Raw genomic sequence first — 27,390 nt, forward strand, 5'->3', positions numbered from 1 at the left:
TGACTGGTCTCCACACTTCCACTCCTGTCCCCTGTGATCAACTATCCACATAGCAGGATGACTGATCCTTTGAAAACTGATCCTTTGAAGCAGATCATGTCACTCTCTGCTCAAAAGCTGTCAGCTCCCAGCTCCCGTAAAATAACATCTAAACTCTGCCAAGGCCTGTAGGCCCTCCGGCAGCTCCCACTCAGCTCCAGCCACAGTGACCTTCCCGGTGGTTGCATAAGAATGCCATCTCCTTCCCACCACAGGGCCATTGCACTGCTGTTCCTTCTGACTAGTCCTACTGCAGACCTTCACACGGCTATCTCCCTCATTTCATTCAGTTCTCAGCCCAAAAGTCATCTCTTCAGAGGGCCTTTCTAGACCACACCCTCCAAATTGCACCTTCACCAGACCCTGTTCCCTTACTCTGCTTTATTTTTCTTCATAGCATTACAACTACCTCACTTCATATTGTGTTTTGTTGGCTTACCTATTTATCATATGTCTGCTCTCACCAGAATGTGAACTCTGAGAAGGCCAAGATCTGTCTTGTCCATTGTTATATCCCCAGTGCCTAGAAGAACACTTGGCTTGTAGGCAATAAATATACATTTGTTAAACAATTGAATAAATTCATCAAGTTGAATCACAAGCAACTCCTTTGAAGTTCTTGGTCCTAGGAAATGGTAAGTTGAAGGCTGTAATTTTCATTCAAATATTTGTCATTTATTTGGAAAAGCAAAGACTATGCAGCCTTGACTCTCCTGTAAAATTATTGAGTATTCTCTTTGAGTAGCTATTGTGTCCCAAGTATTATCATGCTCATCTTGGAAGGCCCTTTATTGAAGATGGAGGGCAAGTAGTACAGAGAAGTGAGGCCCAAAGAGGCCCCAACAGACAGATGGAGGTCCAGTGACTCCTCCCAACGTCAAAGAACAGCTAGAAGTAATGTCATCTTCATTGCCTATTGACGTGGATAACGTCCGAAGATCAAGCCATGCACCAGGGTGAAGGAGGTAACTTAGAGTCTGCAAACTGTGAAATGGTTTTCTCTTATGTGTAGCTACTCTTGCAAGCCCAGCTGGAGTCATAGCATAACCTGAAGCCACTGAATGGGTTAAAAGTCCCCATGGAATCCATGACCCTAGGGCCTAAATCCTGCCACCAGCATGGCGTGTGTCTATGAAATCCAAGTGTAGTGGTCACAAGAAGGAGATCAATCTCCTGAGATGGTATATTACATCTCATAGAGCTCACTCTGAATTTATTCTTAAGGGGAGCTGCCAGTCAAGGCATCAGTGTGTTGGAGGTCTGGAGTGCCATTACTCACCTCCCCACCTTTAGTTCTAATCAAAAAGTAATAGCGTTTAACAAAGACGTTAAATGAGGATGAAAGTATTAGCCTTATTAATGTTGCCACTTTCCCAATAATTTCCAGAGTTCAGAGCTCTCTGGAAAGGTTGGAATGGAAAGCCAGCAAAGACTTTAAGCCAAAGCAGGACCATCTCACAACTTCTCCAAACCTGGAGCCAACCCAAGTCTGGCATGGGTATGACATTCCCCAACTCAGCTCGCTGCAAGGCTGCCTCACACTTTCTCTAGTCCTGTGGCCTTAGTAACACCCACATACATGCTGAAGACCCCCAAATATTCCCCTAGTCCAGAACACAACCCTGAGCTCCAAATTCATGTATCTGACTCCATATCCAACGTCTTCCCTTGGACACCTCAAAGGCAGGTCCCAAATAGACACATGATTTGCCATTCTTCTCCAGCCCCTCCACCCCAGGCTTTCCCACCTCAGTAAATGGCGTGTCCATTCATTCATTTTGGCTAAAGCCAAAAATCTCTATTACTCTTGTCTCTTCTCTTTCCCTCACCCCTCACACCCAATCTGACAGTCAATCCCCTTGGTTCTTCTTTCAAAATATGTCTAGAATCCAACCACCTCTCACCATCTTCCTGCTACCTTCTCAGTTCCAGCTGCCACTATTTCTTCCAGACTCTGCAGGAACCTCTTAGCTGCTCTCTCTGCTCCAACACTTGCCCCTATAATTAACACTTCACACAGCAGCTAGATTTAAACATAAATCAGAAAATGCTTCATCTCCTCTCAAACCCTCCAATGGCTTCTTGATAGAATCAGGATAAAATTCTAACTTCCTACTGTGACTGACAAGGCCTATGGGACGTGGCCCTCCCTCACCCACTAATCTCTTCCCTGACACTTGGACCTTCTTGCTGTTTCTTGAACATACCAAGCTCATTTATCCTTCAAGGTCTTTGTTCTTATTCTTTCCCCAACTAGAAAAATCCTCTCCCTTCACTCAAATGTCACCTCATCCAAGAGACTTCCCCAATCATCCTATCTAAAATAGCTACCATGACCACCTCAACCCCAGTTTGGTCACTTTAGGCCTTTAGCCTGCCTCATCTTCCCCAAGTGCTTTATAACATCACTACCTGATATAACAACATATATTTTGTGAGTTTATTTGTTTGTCTCCCCGGTGGAATGTGAGCTCCAGGAGGAAAGGTTGTTTTCCTGTCTGTTCACTGCTGTATCTCCAGCACATAGGAAAAAATCTAATGCATAGTAGATGCTCAGTAAATATGAGTGGAACAAATGAGGTAGGTAGCCAGAAAGAGACTGTGTAACCCACATACGAATAAAAATGTGGCAAAAGTGTTCTTGCTCTCTGCAACCTTATCCCCCAAATCTACAGTCTCCTGTGGAATGATTAAAAACCATAGTTCATCCCTCCAGCAACTTAGGCTATTGTCATGGAGTGAAGATCTTAGCTATGACAGCTCAGAAATAAGGCCAGGTGATTAATCTGCAAGAATGAGACCCCAGCATCGGAGATCAGGGGCATGATGCATAATTGCTTCTGGTATAAATGAGCTCACTTTGATCTCAGACCTCTCCACATTTGCTCACTTTTTTGCTGTTAGCCATCCTACATTCTTGAAAAGAAATGAGGAAGAATGGCCAATTTGGGGTGGGGGAGAGGGGTTGAGTTTTAAAAAGGAAAAGTTCCCAGTGCTATGTAGCCAGAGCTGAAAAGACTTCATCCCTGAATATCAGTATCTAATAAGATTTTTCTTTCTACCCAACAAAACTCTAGGTTCAAAAAAACTGTAATGGAATTGTTGAGTTGGAAAGTACATTCAAATTCATTAAGTCCAGCTTCTCCCATTTTACAGACAAAGAACCTGAGGCACAAAGGATTGATTGGCTCAATGTTTCATTCTGGGTCAGCGGCAGAGTCAACGCTGTAACATTCCTCATGCCTTCTACCCATAGCACACTCAACTACCAACTGCTCAACCCGTCTCTGAGCTTGTCTTGGGAAAGCTCCCCACTCTAAATTTGAAATCGCTTGCAGGTTCATTATTCTGATTAAAATATTTCCTGAACACCTAGAACTGAAGGTCAGTTTTCAAAAATGGGGTACCTCCAGCTCACTCTTTCACAAGGCAGGCAATCACTTGCACAAACCCCACTACTGGCGTTGTCTCTTAAGTTGAATCTGGCTCTGCTTCCTGGGAACTTTTATCTATTGGTCCCGAGTGTGCCATCTGAGAGGTAGATATCACAGTGGCTGAAAATATGTGCTTCCATAACAGAGGAACCTGTTTCAAACCCCGGCTCCTCCCATTACTAGTTGTGTTGTCTGATATAATTTTTTTAACTTCCCTGCAAGACACAGAAAAGTCTGAATAATATGAGTCTTTTATATAGATAAAAAATATAGAAATAGATGCACCCTGTTTCATTGACTCTAAGATGCACACCTGACCTTTATAAAAAAGGATGCCTCTCACAATCAGGAGCCGCTCACATCCACGGCCAGCCAGGCGGCAGCTGCAAGGTTTGTGAAGAATGTCCATTGACACTTTCCGGTAAGACCAAGAAAAGGCCAGCACTAAAGCATCTTAGATTCTAGGAAATATAATAAATTTGCTGGTAAGTGTATATAAATTCATTCTGGAAAGACTCAAAGACGCATTTAGAAGTAGTTACCTCCAGGGAGAGGAACAGAAAATGGGAAATGAGGCTTTCACTTGCCATTCTCTTCCATTCTACATGGTTTGACTTTTTTAACCTGTGAAATGCATTCAATAATAAATGAGCCAGTTGGGACTTATTTTCTCCTTTGTATTTCTGTGACTTTAAAAAGATTTAATCAACCTTAAATTTTTTTTAATAGAAGAATAAGTGAAGTAAATAATTAAGTGTATCATCTTAATCTTGATCTGTGTCACTCTAAGCTTCTTTGCATTTGAGAAACTGGGAAAAGTTTCTAAAGATCTAAAGAGACAGAAAATCATGACCGTGTAATGCAAAAAGCATTGAGCCAGAGATGGAAGACAGGGACAGACAGCACCCCAATTAGCAAAACTACAGGGAGACAATTACATTGTTGTATTTCTGGTGGCTGCCAAATATTGTACTACCCTTTTGGAAAACCATTTGTCAAAATAAAACAATTAAATATTCATGCTTTTGACCCATAGACTTCACTATAGTGTTTTTATTGTGAAGAAAGTTTCTATACTACTTTAAAAACTCCGTGCATAAAAATATTCACATACTTTCTTTAAATAGCAAAAATAATTGTCAATATCTCAAATTTACATCAATAGGTTAATAATTAAGTAAAATATGATACATTCAGTGAATGGAAATGAACTCATAATAACATTATTAAAAACTTTATAAAAAATATGATAACCAGATTAAATTTTACAAAACAAGATTTAAAATTGCATATATAGTACAATTGGTCAAAGAAGCAAAACATTTTTTCTGCAGAAAATTTAATGTTCAAGAAATAGCCAAATAAATTTAACCAGAGAAAATATATGGAATAAGGAAGATAGACACCCTAAATCTAGCATTCATGCATTCATTCATTCATTTATTCAACGACTGTGGATTATGCACTTTATTTGCACTTCTCACTGTGCTCTGAACTGAAGTATGATGGTGAAGAAAACAGGCATGATTCTTGTCCTAAAGAAGCTTATGACCTAGCAACATACAGGTAATCCCTCTCCCTAAGAAAGTTAGCAGAACAAAGGAATCAAAGTAAAATTATGAGATAATAAAATAAAAATAAACTAACTCAAAGAGCTAGAAGAATAATGGCAAAATAAAACCTAAAGAAAGAAAGAGAAAGAAATTATTAAATATAAAAGCTGGAAATAATTCATTCAAATCCTAAAAAGCAGAATCAACCAAAAGAACTTGTTTTGTGAAAGGACCAATAATGCAGAAAAATAAGTCACAATGTTACTCAATAAAAAAGAAGAACAGGATTGCTGGGAAGATGGTGGCAGTGTAGGAGGACTCTGAACTCATCTCTTCCCATGGACACAACAAATCTACAACTACATGTGTAACAATTACGTCTGAGAGAGAACTGGAAACTGATAAAAAGATACCTCACAACAAGGGACAACACTGACAGAGGTGGAAGAAGCAGCAATACCCCTCTACTGAGGAAAAAAACACATTCTAGCCACAGCACTTCACAGCCAGGAGCAATCTTAAGGTACGAAGCTTTTCCTGGAGGAGGAGGGGATCTGAGCAGGAGAGCCATGCCACAATAAGCAGTCTTTGAATTCAGCACAACCAAGACAAAAACCATAATGCCTGGCCTTGCTGGCTATTAAAATCAACAAGGAATACCCCCAGAAAACTATAGAACATAAGAGAAATAAAAGCCTGCTCTTAAAGGAACCACACACAGATTCACGCCTTCTGAAAACTAACACAAAATCATCAGAAAGAAAGGTGCATGGTCCTTTGGTAAAAGAGAGTCATTGATAAGCTCTGAGCACATCTCAGAGAGGAAGGAGGCAGCTGGGCCCACCTCCCCAGGGACTGAGACACTGGCAGCAGTCATTATTGTGACCTAGTCCCAGTGTGCTGACACAGATGCTGGCAGATGCCATTGGTTATTCCTCTGGCCTGTTCGTGCAGGGGTTTGCCCTGTCCACTATAGCACTGATTTAATCCAGCTCAGCCAAGGTAGGCAGCCTGCCCTAGAGACTGGCCCTGCCACCAGCAAGCCCACAGAGAACTTGTGGGCACATGTAGGCAGGGTGTGTTGGACCTCTGCCATGGGGCAAGTGGGTCTGTCTCAGTGGGGCAGGGCGTGCTTGACAGGTGGGCCTGTGTTGGTGGGGTGTGTGGGCCCACAAGTGGTGGGGCTTGTTGGCTGCACCAGACTTGTGCCTCTGGCTGTCTCAAAGAGCCACACAGGGGATCCGACCCACCCTCCAATGCCAGAAATGATTGTGTGTGCTGCCACACCTGGGGCTGGCCCCACCCAGCTGCACTCTTGAAAGAACTGACAACAGCAGTGCAGGCAAGAGGCCTACAGCAATTTTGAGTCCCTGAGCCTAGCAAATAGCTATGCTGGGGGCCTGACTCACTTAACAACAAAACAGCAGCCAGTGTGTGCTATGTGTACTGGGGCTAACCCTGCCCAATGAAGTGACTAGAGGGATGTTAGCAGCCACAAGCAGCTAAGCCGTACAACCAGCTAGCCTAGACTTCCTGTGCATCTGCAGCAAGAGCAACTCTACCACAACAGAAGGGCACCTGCAGCCCACACAGGGGACACTCCTGGAACATTTGGAACTGGTGATGAGAGGGAAGAACATTGCTGGGCCCCATAAGACATCTCTTACATAAGGCCACCTCTCCAAGATCAGGAGACGTAGCTGATCTACCTAATACATAGATATAAGCACAGAGAAGTAGGCAAAATAAGGAGACAAAGGAATATGTTCCAAATAAGAGAAAAGGACAAATCCTCAGAAAAAGAACTAAACAAAACAGAAATAAACAACCTAACTGATAAAGAGTACAAACTAATAGTCATCAGGATGTTCACTGATCTTGGGAGAATAGATGAACACAGTGAGAATTTCAACAAAGAATTGGAAAATATAAAAAAGAACCAATCAGAACTGAAGAATACAGTAATGGAAATGAAAAAAGTCACTAGAGGGAATCAACAGCAGAGTAGATGACACAGAAGAATGGATCAGTGATCTGGATGAAAGACTAGAGGAAATCACCCAGGCAGAATGGAAACAAGAAAAAAGAATTTAAAAAAATGAAGACAGTCTAAGGGACCTCTGGAACAATGTCAAGCACACTAACATTCATTTTATAGGTGTCCCAGAAGGAAAAGAGAGAGACAAAGGGACAGAGAACCTGCTGGAGGAAATAATAGCTGAAAATTTCCCTAATGTGGGGAAGGAAACAGACATACAGGTACAGGAAGCACAAAGAGCACCAGAAAAGATAAACCCAAAGAGGCCCACACCAAGACACACTATAATTAAAATGTCAAGAATAAAATATAAAGAGAGAATCCTAAAAGCTGCAAGAGAAAGTCAGCAAGTTACATACAAAGGAAACTCCATAAGGCTAATAGCTGGCTTCTTAGCAGAAACTTTACAGGCTGGAAAGGAAGTGGCACAATATACTCAAAGTTCTGACAGGAAAAACCTACAACTAAGAATGCTTTACCCGGCAAGGGTATCATTCAGAATGGAAGGAGAGATAAAGAGTTTTCCAGACAAACAAAAACTAATGGAGTTTACCACCAATAAACCGGTCTTACAAGAAATGTTAAAGAGGCTTATTTAAGTGGAAAAGAAAAGACCACAAATAGGAATAAGAAGATTATCAAAGGAAAAAAATCACTGGTAAAGGCAAATATACGGTAAAGGTAGCAGATCAACCACCTATAAAGCTAATATGAAGGTCAAAAGACAAAAGTACTAAAATTATCTATTTCCATGATAAAAGATTAAGGAAAAGACAGATCAAAAAAAGAAGTTAAATATGATATCAAAAACATAAAATGTGGGGGGAGGGGAATAATGGTGTAGGACTTTTAGTAAGGGGTCAAACTTAAGAGACCGTCAACTTAATATAGATGGCTATTTTACATAGGTTATTAAATATGAACCTCATGGTAATCACAAATGAGAAACCTATAATAAATACACACAAAATTAAGAGAAAAGTACCTAAACATAATGCTAAATAAAGCTACCAAATCACAAGAGAAGAGAGCAAGAGAAGAAGAAAGGAACAGAGAAGAACTACTAAAACACCTGGAAAAAAAGTAACAAAATAGCAATAAGTACATACTTATCAATAGCTACTTTATATGTCAATGGACTAAATGCTCCAATCGAAAGACATAGGGTGGCTGATTGAATAAAAAAACAAGACCCAGGGGCAGACCCCATGGCATAGTGGTTAAACTTGGCACATTCCACTTTAGCAGCCCCAGTTCACAGATTTGGATACTGAGCGTGGACCTACACCATTCGTCAGCCACACTGTGGCAGCGACCTACATATAAAGTAGAGGAAGATAGGCACAGATGTTAGCTCAAGGCTAATCTACCTCAGGCAAAAAACAAGGAAGATTGGCAACAGATGTTAACTCAGGGCTAATCTTCCTCAGCAAAAAAAAAAAAAAAGACCCATATATATGCTGTATACAAAAGACACACTTCAGATCTAAAGACATTCACAAACTGAAAGTGAAGGGATGGAAAAAGATACTCCATGCTAATGGCAATGAAAAAAAGCTGGGGTAGCAATACTCATATCAGACAAAATAGACTTTAAAACAAAAACTATAACAAAAGAAGGGCCCTACACAATGATGAAGAGAACAATCCAACAAGAGGATATAACACTTGTAAATATCTATGTACCCAACATAGGAGCACCTAAATATATAAAGCAATTATTAAAAGACATAAAAGGAGAAATAGACAATAACACAATAATAGTAAGGGACTTTAACACTCCACTTACATCAATGGATAGAACATCCAAACAGAAGATCAATAAGGAAACATTGGCCATAAATGACACATTAGATCAGATGGACTTAGCGGATATATATAGAACATTCCATCCAAAAACCACAGAATACCCATTCTTTTCAAATGCACATGGAACATTCTCCAGGATAGATCACATATTAGGCCGTGAAACAAGTCTCAATAAATTTAAGAAAATTGAAATAATACCAAGTATCTTTCTGACCACAATGGTATGAAACTAGAAATCAACTACAAGAAGAGAACTGGAAAAGCCACAAATATGTAGAGATTAAACAAAATGCTACTGAACAATGACTGGGTCAAAAAAGAAATCAAAAAATACCTGGAGAAAAATGAGAATATGACATGCCAAGATTGAGGGAATACAGCAAAAGCAGAACTAAGAGGGAAGTTTATAGCAATACAAGCCTACCTCAACAAACAAGAAAAATCTCAAATAAACAATCTAACAGAGAACCTAAAGGAACTTGAAAAAGAAGAACAAACAAAGCCCCAAATCAGTAGAAGGAAGGAAATAAAAATCAGAGCAGAAATAAATGAAATAGAGACTAAAAAAAAAATAGAAAAAAATCAATGAAACTAAGAACCGGTTCTTTGAAAAGATAAACAAAACTGACAAACCTTTGGGTACACTCACCAAGAAAAAAAGAGAGAAGGCCCAAATAAATAAAATCAAAAACAAAAGAGGAGGGCCGGCCCGGTGGCTTAGCGGTTAAGTGCACGCACTCCGCTGCTGGCGGCCCGGGTTCGGATCCCGGGCGTGCACTGACGCACCGCTTCTCCGGCCATGCTGGGGCCGCGTCCCACATGCAGCAGCTGGAGGGATGTGCAGCTATGACATGCAACTGTCTGCTGGGGCTTTGGGGGAAAAAATAAATAAATAAAAAAATCTTTAAAAAAAAAAAAACAAAAGAGGAAAAATTACAAGGGACGTCTCAGAAATACAGTGAGAATACTACAAAAATCTATACACCAACAAATTTGATAACCTAGAAGAAATGGATAAATTCTTAGAATCACACAACCTTCCAAAAAGGAATCAAGAAGAAATAGAGAGTTTGAATAGACCAATCACCACTAAGGAGATCAAAACAGTAATTAAAAACCTCCCAAAAAACAAAAGTCCAGGACCATATGGCTTCCCCAGTGAATTCTACAAAACATTCAAAGAAAACTTAATACCTATCCTTTCCAAACTCTTCCAAAAAATTGAAGAGGAGTGGAAGCTTCCTAACTCATTCTATGAGGCCAACATTACCCTGATACCAAAACCAGACAAGGATAACACAAAAAAGAAAATTGATGAACTGATGAACATTGATAAAAAAAACCTCAACAAAATACTAGCAAATGAAATTCGGCAAAACATTAAAAAGATCATACTCCATGATCATGGGGGATTTATTCCAGGGATACAAAGATCGTTCAACACCCAGAAATCAATAAACATGATTAACAAAATGAAGAATGAAAATCACATGACCATCTCAATAGATGCAAAGAAAGCATTTGACAAGATACAGCATCCATTTATGATAAAAACTGAATTAAATGGGTATAGATGGAAAGTACCTCAACATAATAAAGGCCGTATATGACAAACTCAAAGCTAATATCATACTCAAACAGTGAAAAACTGAAAGTTATCCCTTTATGAATAAGAACCAGACAAGGATGAACCCTATCGTCACTCTTATTTAACATGGTATTGGAAATCCTAGCCAGAGCCATCAGCCGAGAAAAAGAAATAAGAGGGATCCAAATTGGAAAGGAAGCAGTAAAACTGTCACTATTTGCAAATGACATGACTTTATATAGAGAAAACCCCAAAGAATCCATAAAAACTATTAGAAATAATAAATGAATACAGTAAAGTTGCAGGATACAAAATTAACATACAAAAATAAGTTGCATTTCTATACACTAACAATGAAGTAGCAGAAAGAGAAATTAAGAATACAATCTCATTTACAATTGCAACAAAAGGAATAAAATACATAGAAATAAATTTAACCAAAGAGATGAAAGACCTGTACACTGAAAACTATAAAACATTGTTGAAGGAAATGGAAGACAAGACAAAGAATTGGAAAGATATTCCATGCTCTTGGATTGGAAGAATTAACATAGTTAAAATGTCCATACTTCCTAAAGCAATCTATAGATTCAATGCAATTCCTATCAAGTCCCAAGGACATTTTTCACAGAAATAGAACAAAGAATCCTAAAATTTATATGGAACAACAAAAGACCCCAAGTAGCCAAAACAATCCTAAGAAAAAAGAACAAAGCTGGAGATATCACACTCCCTAACTTCAAAATATACTACAAAGCTACAGTAATCAAAACAGCATGGTACTGGCACAAAAACAGACACACAGATCAATGGAAGAGAACCAAGAGCCCAGAAATAAACCCACACATCTAGGGACAGCTAATTTTCGACAAGGGAGCCAAGAACATAAAATGGAGAAAGGAAAGTCTCTTCAACAAATGGTGTTGGGAAAACTGGACAGCCACATGCAAAAAAATGAAAGTAGACCATTATCTTACACCGTACACAAAAATTAACTCAAAATGGATTAAAGACTTGAATGTAAGACCTGAAACCATGAAACTTCTAGAAGAAAACATAGGTAAAACACTCTTCGACATTGGTCTTAGCAACATATTTTCAAGTACCATGTCTGACCCGGCAAGGGAAACAAAAGAAAAATAAACAAGTGGGACTACATCAAACTGAAAATCTCCTCCAGAGCAAAAGAAACCATCAACAAAATGAGAAGACAACCTAACCATTAGGAGAAGATATTTGCAAACCACACATCTGATAAGTGGTTAATTTCCAAAATACATAAAGATCTCATACATCTCAACAACAAAGAAATAAACCACCCAATTAAAAACTGGGTAAAAGATCTAAACAGACATTTTTCCAAAGAATATATACAGATGGTCAACAGGCACATGAAAAGATGTTCAACATCACTAATTATTAGGGAAACGCAAATCAAAACTACAATGAGATATCACCTCACTCCCATTAGAATGGCTATAATTAACAAGACAAAAAATAACAAGTGTTGGAGAGAATGAGGAGAAAAGGGAACCTTCATATACTGCTGTTGGGAATGTAAACTAGTGCAGCCACCATGGAAAACAGTATGGAGATTCCTCAAAAAATTAAGAATAGAACTACCGTATGACCCAGCTATTCCACTGCTGAGTGTGTATCCAAAAAACATGAAAACACGAATGTGTAAAGATATATGCACACCTATGTTCATTGCAGCGTTAGTCACAATAGCCAAGACTTGGAAACAACATAAATGTCCACCAGTGGACGAATGGATAAAGAAGATGTGGTATACATATACAATGAAATACTACTCAGCTATAAAAAAAGATGAAATCTTGCCATTTGTGACAACATGGATGGACCTTGAGGGTGCTATGTTAAGCGAAATAAATCAGAGGAAGAAAGTCAAATACCTTATGATCTCACTCATAAATAGAAGATAAAAACAAAAACAAACAAACACATGGAGACAAAGATTGGATTGGTGGTTACCAGAGGGGAAGGGGGGAGGGGGGAGGGAAGAGGGCGAAAAGGGTGACTGGGCACATGTGTATGGTGATGGATGGTAATTAGTCTTTGGGTGGTGAACATGATGCAGTCTAACGGAAATCGAAATATAATGATGTATGCCTGAAATTTATAAAATGTTATAAACCAATGTTACCTCAATTAAAAAAAAAAAGAAAGAAAAACAAAAATTCAAAATGTTAAGAATGGAAGACTTCTGGTACCCGGTTCTGTGTGTAAGGAGCTTGTAAGTTGCCATTCCCATCCTTATAACATGAAAAGAGCTGAAGAAACTGAAAATCAACAACTCTTCTTAGATCCGTCAGAGAACTGAGATCACTGGGCACACTGCTGCCCCAAGACAGGTGGATACAGGAATCACAGCTTCCTGGAATAGAATCCCAGGAGCAGAAACCACCATGAGAACCAGTACTGAGGTAGGAAAACAAACTGTAATTGACGAAGTGCTAGAGGCTTGGTGTGGACACATTGTGAGTTAAGAACTGCAGGGGGGCATTGTCTTGGGGGGGGGGGTCTCCACACTTTGTGAGCTTTACCTCTGGGAGCTCTCCCAGGTTCTCCCGGTGAAGATTGGAGAAAAATCCCCTGGCAACAGAGGGAGGGGGAAAGGAATCACTTTGAAATATTCCCAGACCATTCTGTTCTTCTTAACAAAATACTAGGAATGAGAAAGAACTTAACAACCACAGGCATGAAATGGTTGTTTGTTTATTATAAGAGAAAACTATGTACAATTTTATGTTAATAAAAGTCAAAATCTCAGAGAAATAGTTGATTTTCAAAGATATGAATTGACCAAAACTGATGAAATAAGAGGAAGATTTGAATGGAGCAAGGAAAGTTGTGGAGAAATGAACTTTCTCCTATGCTTCTGTAAGAACTGACCTGATGTTGTCTTCTGGAATGCAATTTGAAGGACACATCAAGTGTCTCTAAAACACGCAAGCACAGTGACCTATAAATTACCTTTATGCAATTTACCCTAACAAAATCATAAATAACAGTACAAAAGTGTATTCTTTCACAGCCAAAGATATTTATCAAAGTCCTATGTATAATAGCAAAAACTGGGAACAACTTACATGTCTAATAAGAACAATTTTGATAAATAAATTGTGGTACATCTATATAATGGGCTGCCATCCAATCATTAAAGCCGAGGCTGTAGATACTTCTTGGTTCCAGAAGATGTTTATGATATATTAGTAAGTGACAAAAAGCAAGTTGCCAAACAAGATGAATAGTATGATCCTATTTTTTTAATTTATTAGAAAGAGAGAGAAAAAAGCATTTCCAAAGATTACATACCAAACTGCTAACAGTTCTTAACTCTGGGGACTTGAGTTATGGGTGATTTTTTATTTTCTTCTTCATACTGTATATTTTTTCTTTTTGGATTTACATATTTATTAAAGTAAGTGTAAAATATGTACATATGGAAAAACCTACCAATAAAAATACTAAAATATTGTCATTGTCTCAGGTGCTGAAAATATGGGCTATTATTTTTTATTCTTACTCCTACACTCTAGCAGTTTAGCAAAGTCTTTAGTGGCAATTTCATTGATAATTGAAGGATAAATAAACTTATGATGAGAGTTTGTAAGTGAATTTAGCAGTGACTTCCCTCCTCTGGTCTCATTTCCTCATCTCTGAAAGCAAACAGCTGGAGGAGACCTCGAGGGCTGGCTCCAATGCCCACTTTGATGCTGTATCTTTCAAGCCACCAGCTCAGTCATGCAGGGAATATCTACTGCTGTTGTAAGCTTGGAACACAGTCCATTTAGAAACAGATTTTGAGGAAGAGAAAAAAAAGTAATATTCATTTGTCTCATTACAACAATTTAATAGGAACAACCATCCAAAAAATGGAAAATGTCAAGTGGACTATTAAAATCCGCCAGCAGGAATGGGTGCGTCTAGGCGCAAATATTAAACGAAAGCAATTGCCAGAAAGGAATACAGAGGGGCGCGCTTGCTTCACCAGCTCAAGCTCAATTTTTGCTTTAAGAGATGAGCCTGCAGCAGGCTCGAGATCCATAGCTGCCGTGCATGGCTTCTGGGGGTTCAACTGTGCCGAGAGGAGCCTTGACTGGTCATCCTCCAACAGCCAAGTGATATACTCTTGCTGTTCGTTCAGTGTAGTTCAATGTAGGATTATTGAGTGTCGCTCTGGGCCACGTACTGTGCTGGGGCTGGGAATTCAGAAGGGAATGAGGCACGGACTCTGTTCTCACAGATCTCGCCAATCCATAAAGAGAAGGAAAAGCACAGAGCTAATTTCAATATTATAGAGGAATGCATTATAGAGGTGTGACGGGAGCCTACTCTGAGAGCTCAGCATGGCTTCCTGGGCCCTGACAGGTGAGTGAGTATTAGTCAGATGTGTTAGGAAAGGTGAGACGTATTAGGAAAGCAAGGAGACTGTGGCAAAGGGCCGAGAAGCAGCCTGTCATGTGCAGAGAATCCACAGTACCTGTCCCTGCAAGAGTCCCGTGGTGGGAGAGAGGCAGGGACGGGCTCTGAAGATGTGCAGGGACCAGAGGAGCTTTACAGTAGGCAGTTACACGCTCAGATTTCATTCCAAACTCAGGAAACAGCCCCTCCATCAGCTGGAAATCTGGGGACAGAGAAAATACATCCAGGGACCTGCTCTTGATCCCTCCCCACACCACCCCACACCCACCCCAGGTGGCCTGCTTATGAGAATAATGGTCTTCCCACAGCCACATTTGAAATCCAAGATTACTGGAACAAAACCATCAGCGGTGGTGGGATGAGGCTATCGCCCTGGGCTGACACCTCTGACATGCCCTTGGCCTCACAGTAGAAAAATGCAAAAGAGCAGAAAGTTTCGTCTCCATGTTTCCGATTCTCTACACTTCGTTCTAATTTGCAACTTGTTTCAAGGTCTCTGCTTCCATTTAAATTAAATCTGTAAAAAATAATTATCTGGTAATTTTCCAGTGGAGGAAAAATAATCAAAACAAACCATGTTCACCAGGTGCCTTGATGCCATTTGCTGACCCTTACAGTTCAGGACTCGGATCCGTGCCTGCCCGGGTGCTGGGCAGGGTCAAGGACAGAGGGGCCGAGCCGGCTCAGCAAGTGGTACACTTCAGCCTGAATGGGGACACTCCCCCTGGGCATCAGGGAGCCAGTGAAGGAGACTTAGGAAGGAGGAAAGGGCTGGGGGTAGAACAGGTGATGGGAGGAGTAGGACATCATCAAGACTCTGGCAGGACATCAGGATGGAAGGTTGCCCATTCCTTGATCACAATTAAATGCTGAGTTCTTTTCCTGAATATCGTTAGTGTCATTTATTCCCATCCAGAAGGCAGGAGGCCTAGTCTCAGCACACAAAAGAAACCAAGAGGCCATCCCCCGTGTGGGTTCCCTCCAGCCATTAACTTGCCTTGGTATTTGATTTCACTAGAATGCAGATGCCTCCTGATGGGGTAGGGCACATGCAAGCAGCAAGTAGGCTTTGTGGGTCCAGGACAGGAAAGGAGGGGAGCTGGAAACTCTTGGCAAGAGTCATGCTGACTCTCAGTGTTTGGAGAGTGGCTCAAACTCTCTAGGCCTGAGTGTCCTCTTCTATAACTGAGGGAGACTAGCAACACTTTCCTTTACTGATAAAAAGGACAGATACATGTGGTGCTGCCTCCCATCCCAGCATTCTACCTCACAAAGGTGATGGCTGGAGCTGCAGCAACCCTCCTATGGTCATGAGGGAAAGACCAAGACAAGTACATTTATGTCTGTCCTGACATCTGAGCCACTGGATCAAGACCAGCAGGCAACTGTCTCCAGATTTCTTGTTATATGAAAAAAATACACCCTATTGCTTTAAACCATAGTGAGTCACTGAGTTAGCTCTCAGCCTCAGAATCTCTCTCCTTCCCAGTTCTCCTCTCCATTCCCTGCCATTGCCCAGTCCAGGCCTTCAGGTCTTCCCTCCCATGATCACAAGGCCTTCCACCTGCCTGCAGATTCTCCATCCTCTAGCCCAAGTCTGGACCACATGTACGTCTCATCCATCACCACAGCCATCACTTTAGCCTCTGCTTGCTACAAACCCTGAATGACTCCAATGGGAAGAAGGCCCGATTCCTCAGCCAGCTCCAGGATCAGATTCCAGCCTGGTCACTCTACGTCTGCATCAGGCTCTGTTCACATCAATCAGGTGTTCCCCTCGCTGCCCGGGGAATCTGGGCCACTTTCACCGCCCCCCACCTGCCCCGGCGACACTTCCACTTTTCTCCCCCTATTGAAAAGTGCCCCATTTCTCAAGAGCCAGTTCCTCCCCCTCTGAACTCCAGGAGAACTTATTTGCAGCACTAGCCATGTTGGCACTTAGCATTTATGGCTTCAGGCTTCTGCTTAACTCTTTGGTCACTAAATGTCCAATCCCCTCATCTAGACTGCAAGCTCCTTAGGAGCAAAAACTGCTCTGTCTGTGTCTGTCTTGGGAATAAGCACAGGGGAGCATCTCAGAAGCAGTGATAATAGCTGGCTGTCAGCACCAGCAACAGCCCAGAGTCGTCACCACTAACACGTTTTAAGATCTTGCTACTTGCCAGCGTACAGCTAGGATCCCAACAGGGAACACGGCCAGCTCACTGGAATCCTGAAGAGAACTTAACAAAGACTATTTACAGGTGTGAATTGCTTGTGTGCAGGAGAGAGAAACAAAGGACAGGGAGGCACCCAAGGATAGCAGCAGCCTAGCCTGAGGAGACGGGGAGGACAGACTGAGACTTAAACCATGGAGAAAGACCCAGCCCCAGAGCTGTAGCTGCAGCTGTGGTTGAGGAAGACCCATTCAGTGCAAAGACTCACCAAAGCAGGAAGGAAGCAGGGAAAGAAATACCCTACCTCTCTCTCCTCCCACCTCTCATCTCCTTCCCCTCGGGACACAACAAGGTAAAGAAGGGTCGAGAATGTGTAGGGGAGGGGAGGCAGAGAGGTTCAAAGGAAGAATAACCAGCACACAAGGGCACTGGCTAAGCAATTTACCTGCACTATCTCATTTAAACCTTCACAATAATCCCATGAGAAAAGAATTTTAATCCTCACTTACGAATGAAGAAACTGAGGCACAAGGAGCTTCGTTAACTTGCCCAAGGTCTCAGAGTTAAAAAGTGGCTGAGCAAGGATCTGAATGCAGACAGTCTGAAACAGAGCTTGTATGTTTAAACAATACACTAAAATGCCTTGTAGAATTATAGAAGGAATGAGTAAATGTAATTAATTAATGCAATGATTAATTATGCACCCGTCTCTGCACCAGTCCTTGTACTGATAAAACCTAGAGAATCTTCATAATCCCACAATCCCCATCCTGGCAAATTTCTCTCCCAATCTGTCCACCCCTCAGTTGAATGCACAACCACAATTTAGAACAGTGGTTCTCAGCCATTTTGGTCTCAGGATCTCTTTACTCTTAAAATTTATCGGGAATCTCCAAAGAGCTTTTGTTTATCTAAATTACATTGGCCAACATTTACCAAATTAGAAATTCAAACTGAGAAATTTTTAAAACACAAAAGTACCCAGCATACAGAAAGATGATGTCATCATATGTCATGGAGATTCTGGAAAACTCCACCGTACACTCATGTGAGAATGGGAGTAAAAAAAGGCAACTGACATCTTAGTATTATGAAAATAGTTTTGACCTCAAGGATCCCCGTGAAGGGGCCTGGGGACCTGCCAGTTGTCCTCAGAACAGAGTTTGAGAACCATCAATCTAGCAGATGTCTTTATTTCATTAAAATAATTCACATAAACCATAGCTTTACATATTGTCAGCCTGAACTTGATGACCCAAGCCTCTTTTCTCCTCCCTTCTCTCTTTTCAGTCTCAATGTTACTGAGATCCTCCTCTGTCAGGAGTGCAAGATACTCTTGGAGGCCACCTCCCAGGACCAGAGCCTTGAGAGGCAAGGCAGTTCCAGTAGGGCTGCCCCTGGAGTGGTCACACATCAGGACACAACCTATCCAGGCATAAGCCATGGAGTAGGTGGTAGATTACAAAGCAGGGAGCAGAGCTGAGTCCTGCTTGGAGAATCTGATAGACTCGCAACAGCCTGGGAGGGCCAGCAGGGACAGATTCAGCAAGTAGTCACCCCAAAGCAAGCTGAGAGGGAGAGGGGAGGTGTAGGGGATGGGGGCCAGCTGTGAAGGAGGCTGAAAAATGCAGGCCCAGGCATTCTTTCATTTTTGAAAGGCTTGGCTTGTGACCTAGCCATTGCAGCAAGACAAGAGGAGGAGGCAACCCACTTCCTCTCATCCTTAAAGCTGGTCATCTCATTCACTGACATTCTAGGCTCCAATAAACTCTGAAATGCAATCAGAAAAATGGTGGATGAGATGCTGCATGGGTTCACTTGATATGAAATAGTGTCCTTTTTTATCTGGTTTTGTACTTTATCTCTCTTTTATGCTACCTTTAAGCTATTTGATTTCGTCCATCTACTTTCTATCCTTCAGCAAGTGTATTTATAGTCTGCAATGAAAAGAAAGATTTCATATCCTAGCCTCTAACATGAAGCTATTCCATGGGAAATGTATGTGACCTCATCTCAATCTTCCGTCTCCCCAGGAAGAAATGAATTCTCTTCTGAAGTCATCTCTGCCAACTCACATTTGGAACTATTCATTCCCAGGCAAGAATCAAGACAGTTACAGATACACCACTTCATCTTCACAATCGTTTCCATTTTTCAATCATCCACCATGTGTTGAGCACTGAGACACACTATATACACATTATTTCTAAATATCATAACAACTCCACTAAGAGAGCACAATTGCCCCTATGTTACAGATGAAGAAACTGAGGCTCCAAGAATTAATGTGCCTCATCCAGCTGGGAAGTGGCTGAGCCACAGTTTGAACCCAAGGGGTCTGGGTTCAGACTCTAGAATCCCTGTTTATCCAGGTTCCATGATGTCTTTCAACTATCTTTTTTGCCCTAATCAGCAGTAGCTTTGTAGTAAGTTCTCATGCATCCCAAACGTGTTCACTGTTAGCCACACTTCTCCCAAGAGCGGTACATAGCACTGGTTTGATGACTCCTGATATGAGTGGTGCATAACCCTGATTTGATAAAAAGCAGGCCCACTGGATTTTCTGATGACTGCATACAAGGCACACTTGCTACATCTTGACTTGCTGCTGACCTTCTCTTCCATGGACTGTAAGTGATATCATCATTCTCTCCCTTTCTGAGAGATGATTCCTTCAGTGCTCTGCTAATTACCTCCAGCCTGTCCTTGGCGCCTGCAATTCCAATCACTTGCTTAAAAGCAAAATTCTTGCTCACTCTGTGCATTTTCTCTCATTGTCCTTGGAGAAATGAACTCTCCCTGAGCATCTGAAAAAAAAAAAAAGAGCATGGAAGTTGAAAATATCTGGCTTAATGTAGCAGAGGAAAGGGGCAGAAGGGCTAAAAAAATGTTTTATTATCCCTAAATATTAGCATTTCAAAAGTTCTTGCCACAGTCTGTTTTCCTGAGTCCTCATAGGTTAACACAGCAGATGGGCAAATCCTGCAATTTTCTAACTCAGGAGATTTCCCTGACACTGGCCCTGGGTTTGAGTACATCTGTGCATCTGCCTACACGTGTGCGTGGTGAGATGTGTTCTGCAGACATGTGGAAAGAATGAATGAGTAAATGGTGTTACTCAAAACCTTACTCTCAGTAGACTTGGCCTCCCTGAAGTCTCAAAAAATGTGAAGAACCAAAGACATTTAAACTAAAGACTAGATTCCACTCAAAGGGAGGGAGGCACATCTCCTATTCACAATTACAGAGATTACAGAGATGTGGATTACAGAGATGTGGCTCCCATAGATAAATTTTCTTTATTTAGAAGTCTCAAGAGTGATGTCATCAAGATGGCAACATAGGCTATTTGCAACTTTAATCCCCTTCACAAGAAGACCAACCAGCAGCTATCCATAGACAAGACACCATTGTGAAAATCCCAGCACCTGGAGATGAGGCTGAAGGACCACGCCTGGATCACCGAGACTGAAAAGGACCACATTAGAAGGGTAAGAGGCTTGATTCCACTTTGACCACATCACCCCTCCCCCAGGCTGGCACAGTGCCACACTGAGAGGGTCTCCCTGGGCCCATGGCTTCTCCAGCGAGAAAAAGAGAGCCCAAGGTGGACATCCAGCTTCCCCAGCATTGCAGGACAGTTCCTGGGAGGCCCACTTGCATTTTGCCTCACAAAGATCACTGGAGGAATCTGCAGGGCTCAACCACTGGTGACCAGACAAAGATGGAGAAGAGAGGCAGGGCTTATAGCAACTAGTGCTCAGATTTTGGCAGACTATGTTCTTGCTTGTGGTGGCACGCAAGCAGGAATCTCAGCCAGCAGCTCTGTGCAGCTGCAGAGCCTAGCTGGTGGCTATGTCTGGCCAGGAAGCTCAGTAGGCAATTCTGCCTGATTTGGGTCCCCAGCCAATGGACTATACCACCTGTGGAGGCTGTATGGCCTACCTGGGCAGGAAAACAAATTCACAGCCCTGCCCAACTGCTGAACATAGCTTCTAGTCCCACTTGACCAAGAAGCCTGGCCAAAGAACCCAGGGAGTCACAGATTCCCATCCCACAGCTCCACTCAGGCAAGGAGCCAAGCCAGCACTACTGCCCAAATGTTGACATAGCCTCTGGCCCTGCATAACCAGAGAGCCTCATAGTGACCCTGGGCAGCCATGCAGCCCAGCCTACAGCCCCACCCAGCAGTGAAGTGCAGCCTACAGCCCTGCCCAATTGCTGAACATAGCCAGAAGCTTCTCCCAAGCAGAGAGCTGAGCCAGTGACCCTGCCCAATCTCAGAGCATAGCCTGTGACCCCCCTCTACAAGGCAGCCCATACTGTGACCCCACTCAACTGCAGAGCATAGAGTCCATCCCCACCCAACTGGGGGTATAGCTGGAGGCCCTGCCTGACCAGAGAGCCTGGTCAGTGACCTCATCCAACAGCAGAGCACAGTCAGTAACTTAACCAATAACAAAGCCCACCCTGCAACCCTGCCCAACTTCAGGGCACAGCCTGCAGCCCTGGCTCATTGCAGAGCACAGCCTAAGGTTCTGTGCAGTCATGAAGCCCTGCCTGAGGCCCTGCCTGAACACAGAGTCTGGCCAGCAGCACCATCCAGTTGCAGAGCACAGCCTGAGGCCCCATCCAACCAGGCGAGATTGCAGAGCCCAGCAATGCCCTGCCCAATCACAGAGAACAATCGGTAGCAACACCCTGCAAGGGAACACAGCTTGCAATATCATCTGACCAGAGATATTTGCAGAACCTAGCTACTGGCTTCACCTGGCCACAGAGCACAACCAGCAGCCCTGCCCAACCAGGGAGCCCACCCAGTGGCCCCACTTGAACTCAGGGCTCAGCCAGAAAGACTACTCAAGTATGGACCCCAGCCACTAGCATCCTCCCTGACCTCAGAGCACAGACAGTGGCTGCACCTAACAAGAGACTCTGATAGCAAAGCCCTCTTGCCCACAGATGCTACCAGCTGACCTGTCTAGTACTCCAAGCTGAGCTGATTGGTGAAAGTCTCTGATGAAGCAAACCTATAAAGCCTGGGAGAGGAGAACACTTCTTCAGACACCAATGCAAGGATACAAGGATCATGAAGAATCAGGTAAATATGATACCACAAAAGGAAACTAATAAGACTCCAATAACTGACCCTAAAGAAATGGAGATCTATGAACTGTCTGACAAAGAATTTAGAATAATCCTCTTAAAGAAATTCAAGGAACCACAAGAACACACAGACAGACAACTAAACAAAATTAGAAAAACAATGTATGAACAAAATGAGAAGTTGAACAAATAAATAGAAACCATCAAAAACAAACAGAAATCCTAGAGCTGAAGAATACAATGACTGAACTGAAGAATTGAATAGAGAGCTTCAACATCAGAGTAGACCAAGCAGAAGAAATAATCAGTGAACTCAAAGATAAGTCATTTGAAATTAGCCAGTCAGAGGAGCAAAAACAAAAAAGAATGAAAAAGAGTGAAGAAAGCCTATGGGACTTAAGGGACACAATCAAAAGAAAGTATATCTGTGTTGTGAGAATCCTAAAATGAAAAGAGAAAGAGAAAGGATCAGAAAGTCTATATAAAGCAATAATGCCTGAAAACTTCTCAAACTTAGGGAAAGAAATTGACATCCAGATACATGAGGTCCAAAAGATTCCAAATAGGTTGAACTTGGCTGTACCAAAACACGTTATAATTTAATCATCAAAAGTCAAAGACAAAGAGAGAATTGTGAAAGCAACAAAAGACTCATCACACACAAGGGAGCACCCACAAGACTGTAAGCAGATTTCTCAGCAGAAACTTTGCACGCCTGGAGAGAGTGGGATGATATATTCAAAATATTGAAAGAAAAAAACTGTCAACCAAGAATATTCTACCCAGGAAAGCTGACCTTCAGAAATGAAGGAGAGCTCAAGAGTTTCCCAAAGAAACAAAAGCTGAGAGAATTCATCACCTCTAGACCTGCTTTACAAGAAATGCTAAGGAGCATTTTTCAAGCTGAAATTAAAGGATGTTAATTAACATCATAAAAACATATGTATATGTAAAACTCACTGGTAAAGATAAATATACATTCAAAGTCAGATTCTTTAATATTATAGTTGTGGTGTGTAAATCACTTCCAACTCTAGTTTAAAAGGTAAAAAACAGACATATTAAAAGTAACTATAACTACAATAATTTGTTATTGGATACACAATATAAAAAAGATGAAAATTATAACATCAATAGTCTAAAATGTGAGGTGGGAGAAGTAAAAGTATAAAGTTTCTGTATGCTATTGAAATTAAGCTGTTATCAGCTTAAAGTAGGATGTTATAATTATAAAAGATTCTATGTAAGCCTCATGGTAACCACAAAGGAAAAACATGTAGCAGACTCAGAAAAGATTATGCTAAAGGAATTAAAGCCTGCTGCCACAAAACATCACCAAATCACACACACAAAATCAACAACAACAACAAGAGAGGAAGTAAGGAACAAAGGATCTATAAAAAATTCATAAAATAATAAACCAAATGTCAACAGTAGGTCCTTACCTATCAATAAATACTTTCAACATCAATGGATTAAATTCTCCAATCAAAAAACATAGAATGACTGAATAGATTTAAAAAAAAAAAAAAAAACAAGATCCAACAATATGCTGCCTAAAAGAACTCACTTTAGCTTTAAGGACACATATAGGCTGAGAGTGAGAGACGGAAAAAGATATTCCAAGTAAATGGTAACCAAAAGAGAGCAAGAGTAGCTATACTTTTATCAGGGAAAATAGACTTTAAGCTAAAAACAAAATTTTAAGCTAGGTTACATAAGCTAAGACTTAAAGCTAAGACTTTAAGCTAAGTTACAAAACACAAAAAAGATAAATAATACATATTATATATAATAATGATAAAGAGGTCAATTCATCCAGAATATATAATAATTATAAATATTTATGCACCTGACATCAGAGCACCTAAATATATAAAGCAAATGCCAATAGAACTAAAAGGAGAAATAAACTTCTATAATTCTACAAGGCATTTTAGTGTATTGTTTAAACATACAAGCTCTGTTTCAGACTGTCTGCATTCAGATCCTTGCTCAGCCACTTTTTAACTCTGAGACCTTGGGCAAGTTAACGAAGCTCCTTGTGCCTCAGTTTCTTCATTCGTAAGTGAGGATTAAAATTCTTTTCTCATGGGATTATTGTGAAGGTTTAAATGAGATAGTGCAGGTAAATTGCTTAGCCAGTGCCCTTGTGTGCTGGTTATTCTTCCTTTGAACCTCTCTGCCTCCCCTCCCCTACACATTCTCGACCCTTTTTTACCTTGCTGTGTCCCGAGGGGAAGGAGATGAGAGGTGGGAGGAGAGAGAGGTAGGGTATTTCTTTCCCTGCTTCCTTCCTGCTTTGATGAGTCTTTGCACTGAATGGGTCTTCCTCAGCCACAGCTGCAGCTACAGCTCTGGGGCTGGGTCTTTCTCCATGGTTTAAGTCTCAGTCTGTCCTCCCCTTAAGGCCTCATAAAATGAGTTTGGGAATTTGAGAATAATTGGAATTTGGGAAGAAGTAATTCTTTAAATATTTGGTAGAATTTATCAGTGAAACTATCTGGTCCTTGGGTTTTTCTCTGTTGGGAGGCTTTTATTACTAATTCAATATCCTTACTACAGTAATGGTTGGGGACTTTCCTACCCCACTCTCTACAATGGATAGATCATCCAGATAGAGAATCAATAAGGAAACAGCAGATTTAAACAACACTATAAGCCAAATGGACTAACAAACATAAACAGAACGTTCCATTAAACAGCAGCAGAATAGACATTCTTCTCAAGTGCACACAGAACATTTTCTAGGATAAATCATATGTTAGGGCACAAAAATTCTCAACAAATGCAAGAAGATAGAAATTACAGCAAGTATCTTTTCCAACCACAGTGACATGAAATTAGAAATCAATAAGAGGATGGAAACTGGAAAATTCAAAAATATGTGGAAATTAAACAACACACTCCTAAACAACCAATGGACAAAAGACAAAATCAAGAGAAAAATAAAAAAAAATATTGAAACAAAAGAAAATGGAAATACATCACACCAAAACTTATGGAATGCAACAAAAGCAATTCTAAGAGGAAAGTTTATAGCTATAAATGCATATATTAAGAAAAAAGAAAAATCTCAAATAAAAAAACAAACATTACACCTCAAGAAGTTAGAAAAAGAAGAACAAACTAAGCCTAAAGTTAGCTGAAAGAAGGAAATAATAAAGATTAGAGCAGAAATAAATGAAATAGAGAATAGGAAAATAATAGAAAAGATTAACAAAACTAAGAGTTGATTCTTTGGAAAGGTAAACAAAATTCACAAACTTTTAACTAGACTAACCAAGTAAAAAAAGAGGAAAGACTGAAATAAGTAAAATTGTAAATGAAAGAAGAGACATTACAACTAATACCACGGGAATACAAAGGATCATAAGAAACCATGATGAACAATTATATACCAACAAATTGGACAACCTAGAATAAATGGATAAATTCCTAGAAACACACAACCTACCAAGACTGAATCATGAAGAAATAGATAATTTGAATGGACCAATAACAAGTAAGGATATTGAATTAGTAATCAAAAGCCTCCCAACAGAGAAAAACCCAAGGACCAGATAGTTTCACTGATAAATTCTACCAAATATTTAAAGAATTACTTCTTCCCAAATTCCAATTATTCTCAAATTCCCAAACTCATTTTATGAGGCCTTACCCTGATATCAAAGCCAGATAAGACACTACAAGAAAATAAAACTGCAGGTTAATATCCCTGATGAATATAGTTGCAAAAATTCTCAGCCAAACACTAGCAAACCAAATTCAACAGCACATTAAAGGGATCATACACCATGATCAAGAAGAATTCATCCCTGGAATGCAAGGATGGTTCGACATACACAAATCAATAAATGTGATACATCACAGTAATTGAATAAAAGATAAAAATCATATGATCATCTCAATAGATGCAGAAAAAGCACTTGACAAAGTTTAATATGCTTTCATGATGAAAACTCTCAACAAACTGGGTATAGAAGGAACATACCTCAACATAATAAGGACTGTATATGACAAGCCCACAGCTAACATCATACTCAGTGGTTAATGGTTTAAAGCTTTTCGTCTAAGATCAGGAACAAGACAAGTGTGCCCACTCTCACCACTCCTATTCAACATACTACTGGAAGTTCTAGCCAGAGAAATCAGGCAAGAAAAAGAAACAAAAGGTATCCAAATCAAAAACGAAAAAGTAGGGTGCCAGCCCCATGGCCTAGTGGTTAAGTTTGGCACACTCCGCTTTGGCAGCCCACGTTCAGTTCCCAGGTGTGGACCTGCACCACTCATCGGCAGTTGACATACAAAATAGAGGAAGATTGGCACAAATGTTAGCTCAGGGTGAACCTTCCTCAAGCAAAAAGAGGAAGATTGACAACGGATGTTAACTCAGGGCAAATCTTTCTCAGAAAAAAAAAAAGGGAAGAAGTAAATTGTCTTTGTTTACAGGTGATGTGATCTTACATATAAAAAACCCCAAAGACTCCACCAAAAAAACTGTTAGAACTAATAAATGAATTCAGTAAATTTGCATTATATAAGATCAACATGCAGAAATTAGTTACATTTATGTACACTGACAACAAACTATCTGAAAAGACATGAAGAAAATTCCAATTACAATAGCATCAGAAAGAATAAAATACTCAAGAATAAGTTTAATCAGGAGGTGAAAGATCTTTACTCTGAAAACTGTAAGACACTGATGAAAGAAATTAAAGAAGACATAAATAAATGAAAAGATTTTCCATTTTTATGGATTGGAACAATTAATGTTGTTAAAAAGTCCATAGTATCCAAAGCCATCTACAGATTCAATGCAATCGTTATCAAAATCCCAATAGTATTTTTCACAGAAACAGAAAAACAACCCTAAAATTTGTATGGAACCACAGAAGACCCTGAATAACCAAAGTAATCCTGAGAAGGAACAACAAAGGTGGAAGCATCAAGCTTCTTGATTTCAAACTATGCTACAAAGCTATACTAATCAAAACAGTATGGTATGGCATAAAAACAGAGAAATAGATCATTGGAACAGAATTAAGAGCCCAAAAATAAACCCAGTATGATCAATTAATATTTGACAAAGGATCCAAGAATACTCAATGGAAAAAAGAAGGTCTCTTCAATAAATAGTGTTGGGAAAACAGTATATACATGTGTAAAAGAATGAAACTGGATCCCTGTCTTACACCACTCACAAAAATTAAAT

The sequence above is a fragment of the Diceros bicornis genome, chromosome 10, assembly GCF_020826845.1.
Source record: "Diceros bicornis minor isolate mBicDic1 chromosome 10, mDicBic1.mat.cur, whole genome shotgun sequence".
Taxonomy (NCBI): Eukaryota; Metazoa; Chordata; class Mammalia; order Perissodactyla; family Rhinocerotidae; genus Diceros; species Diceros bicornis.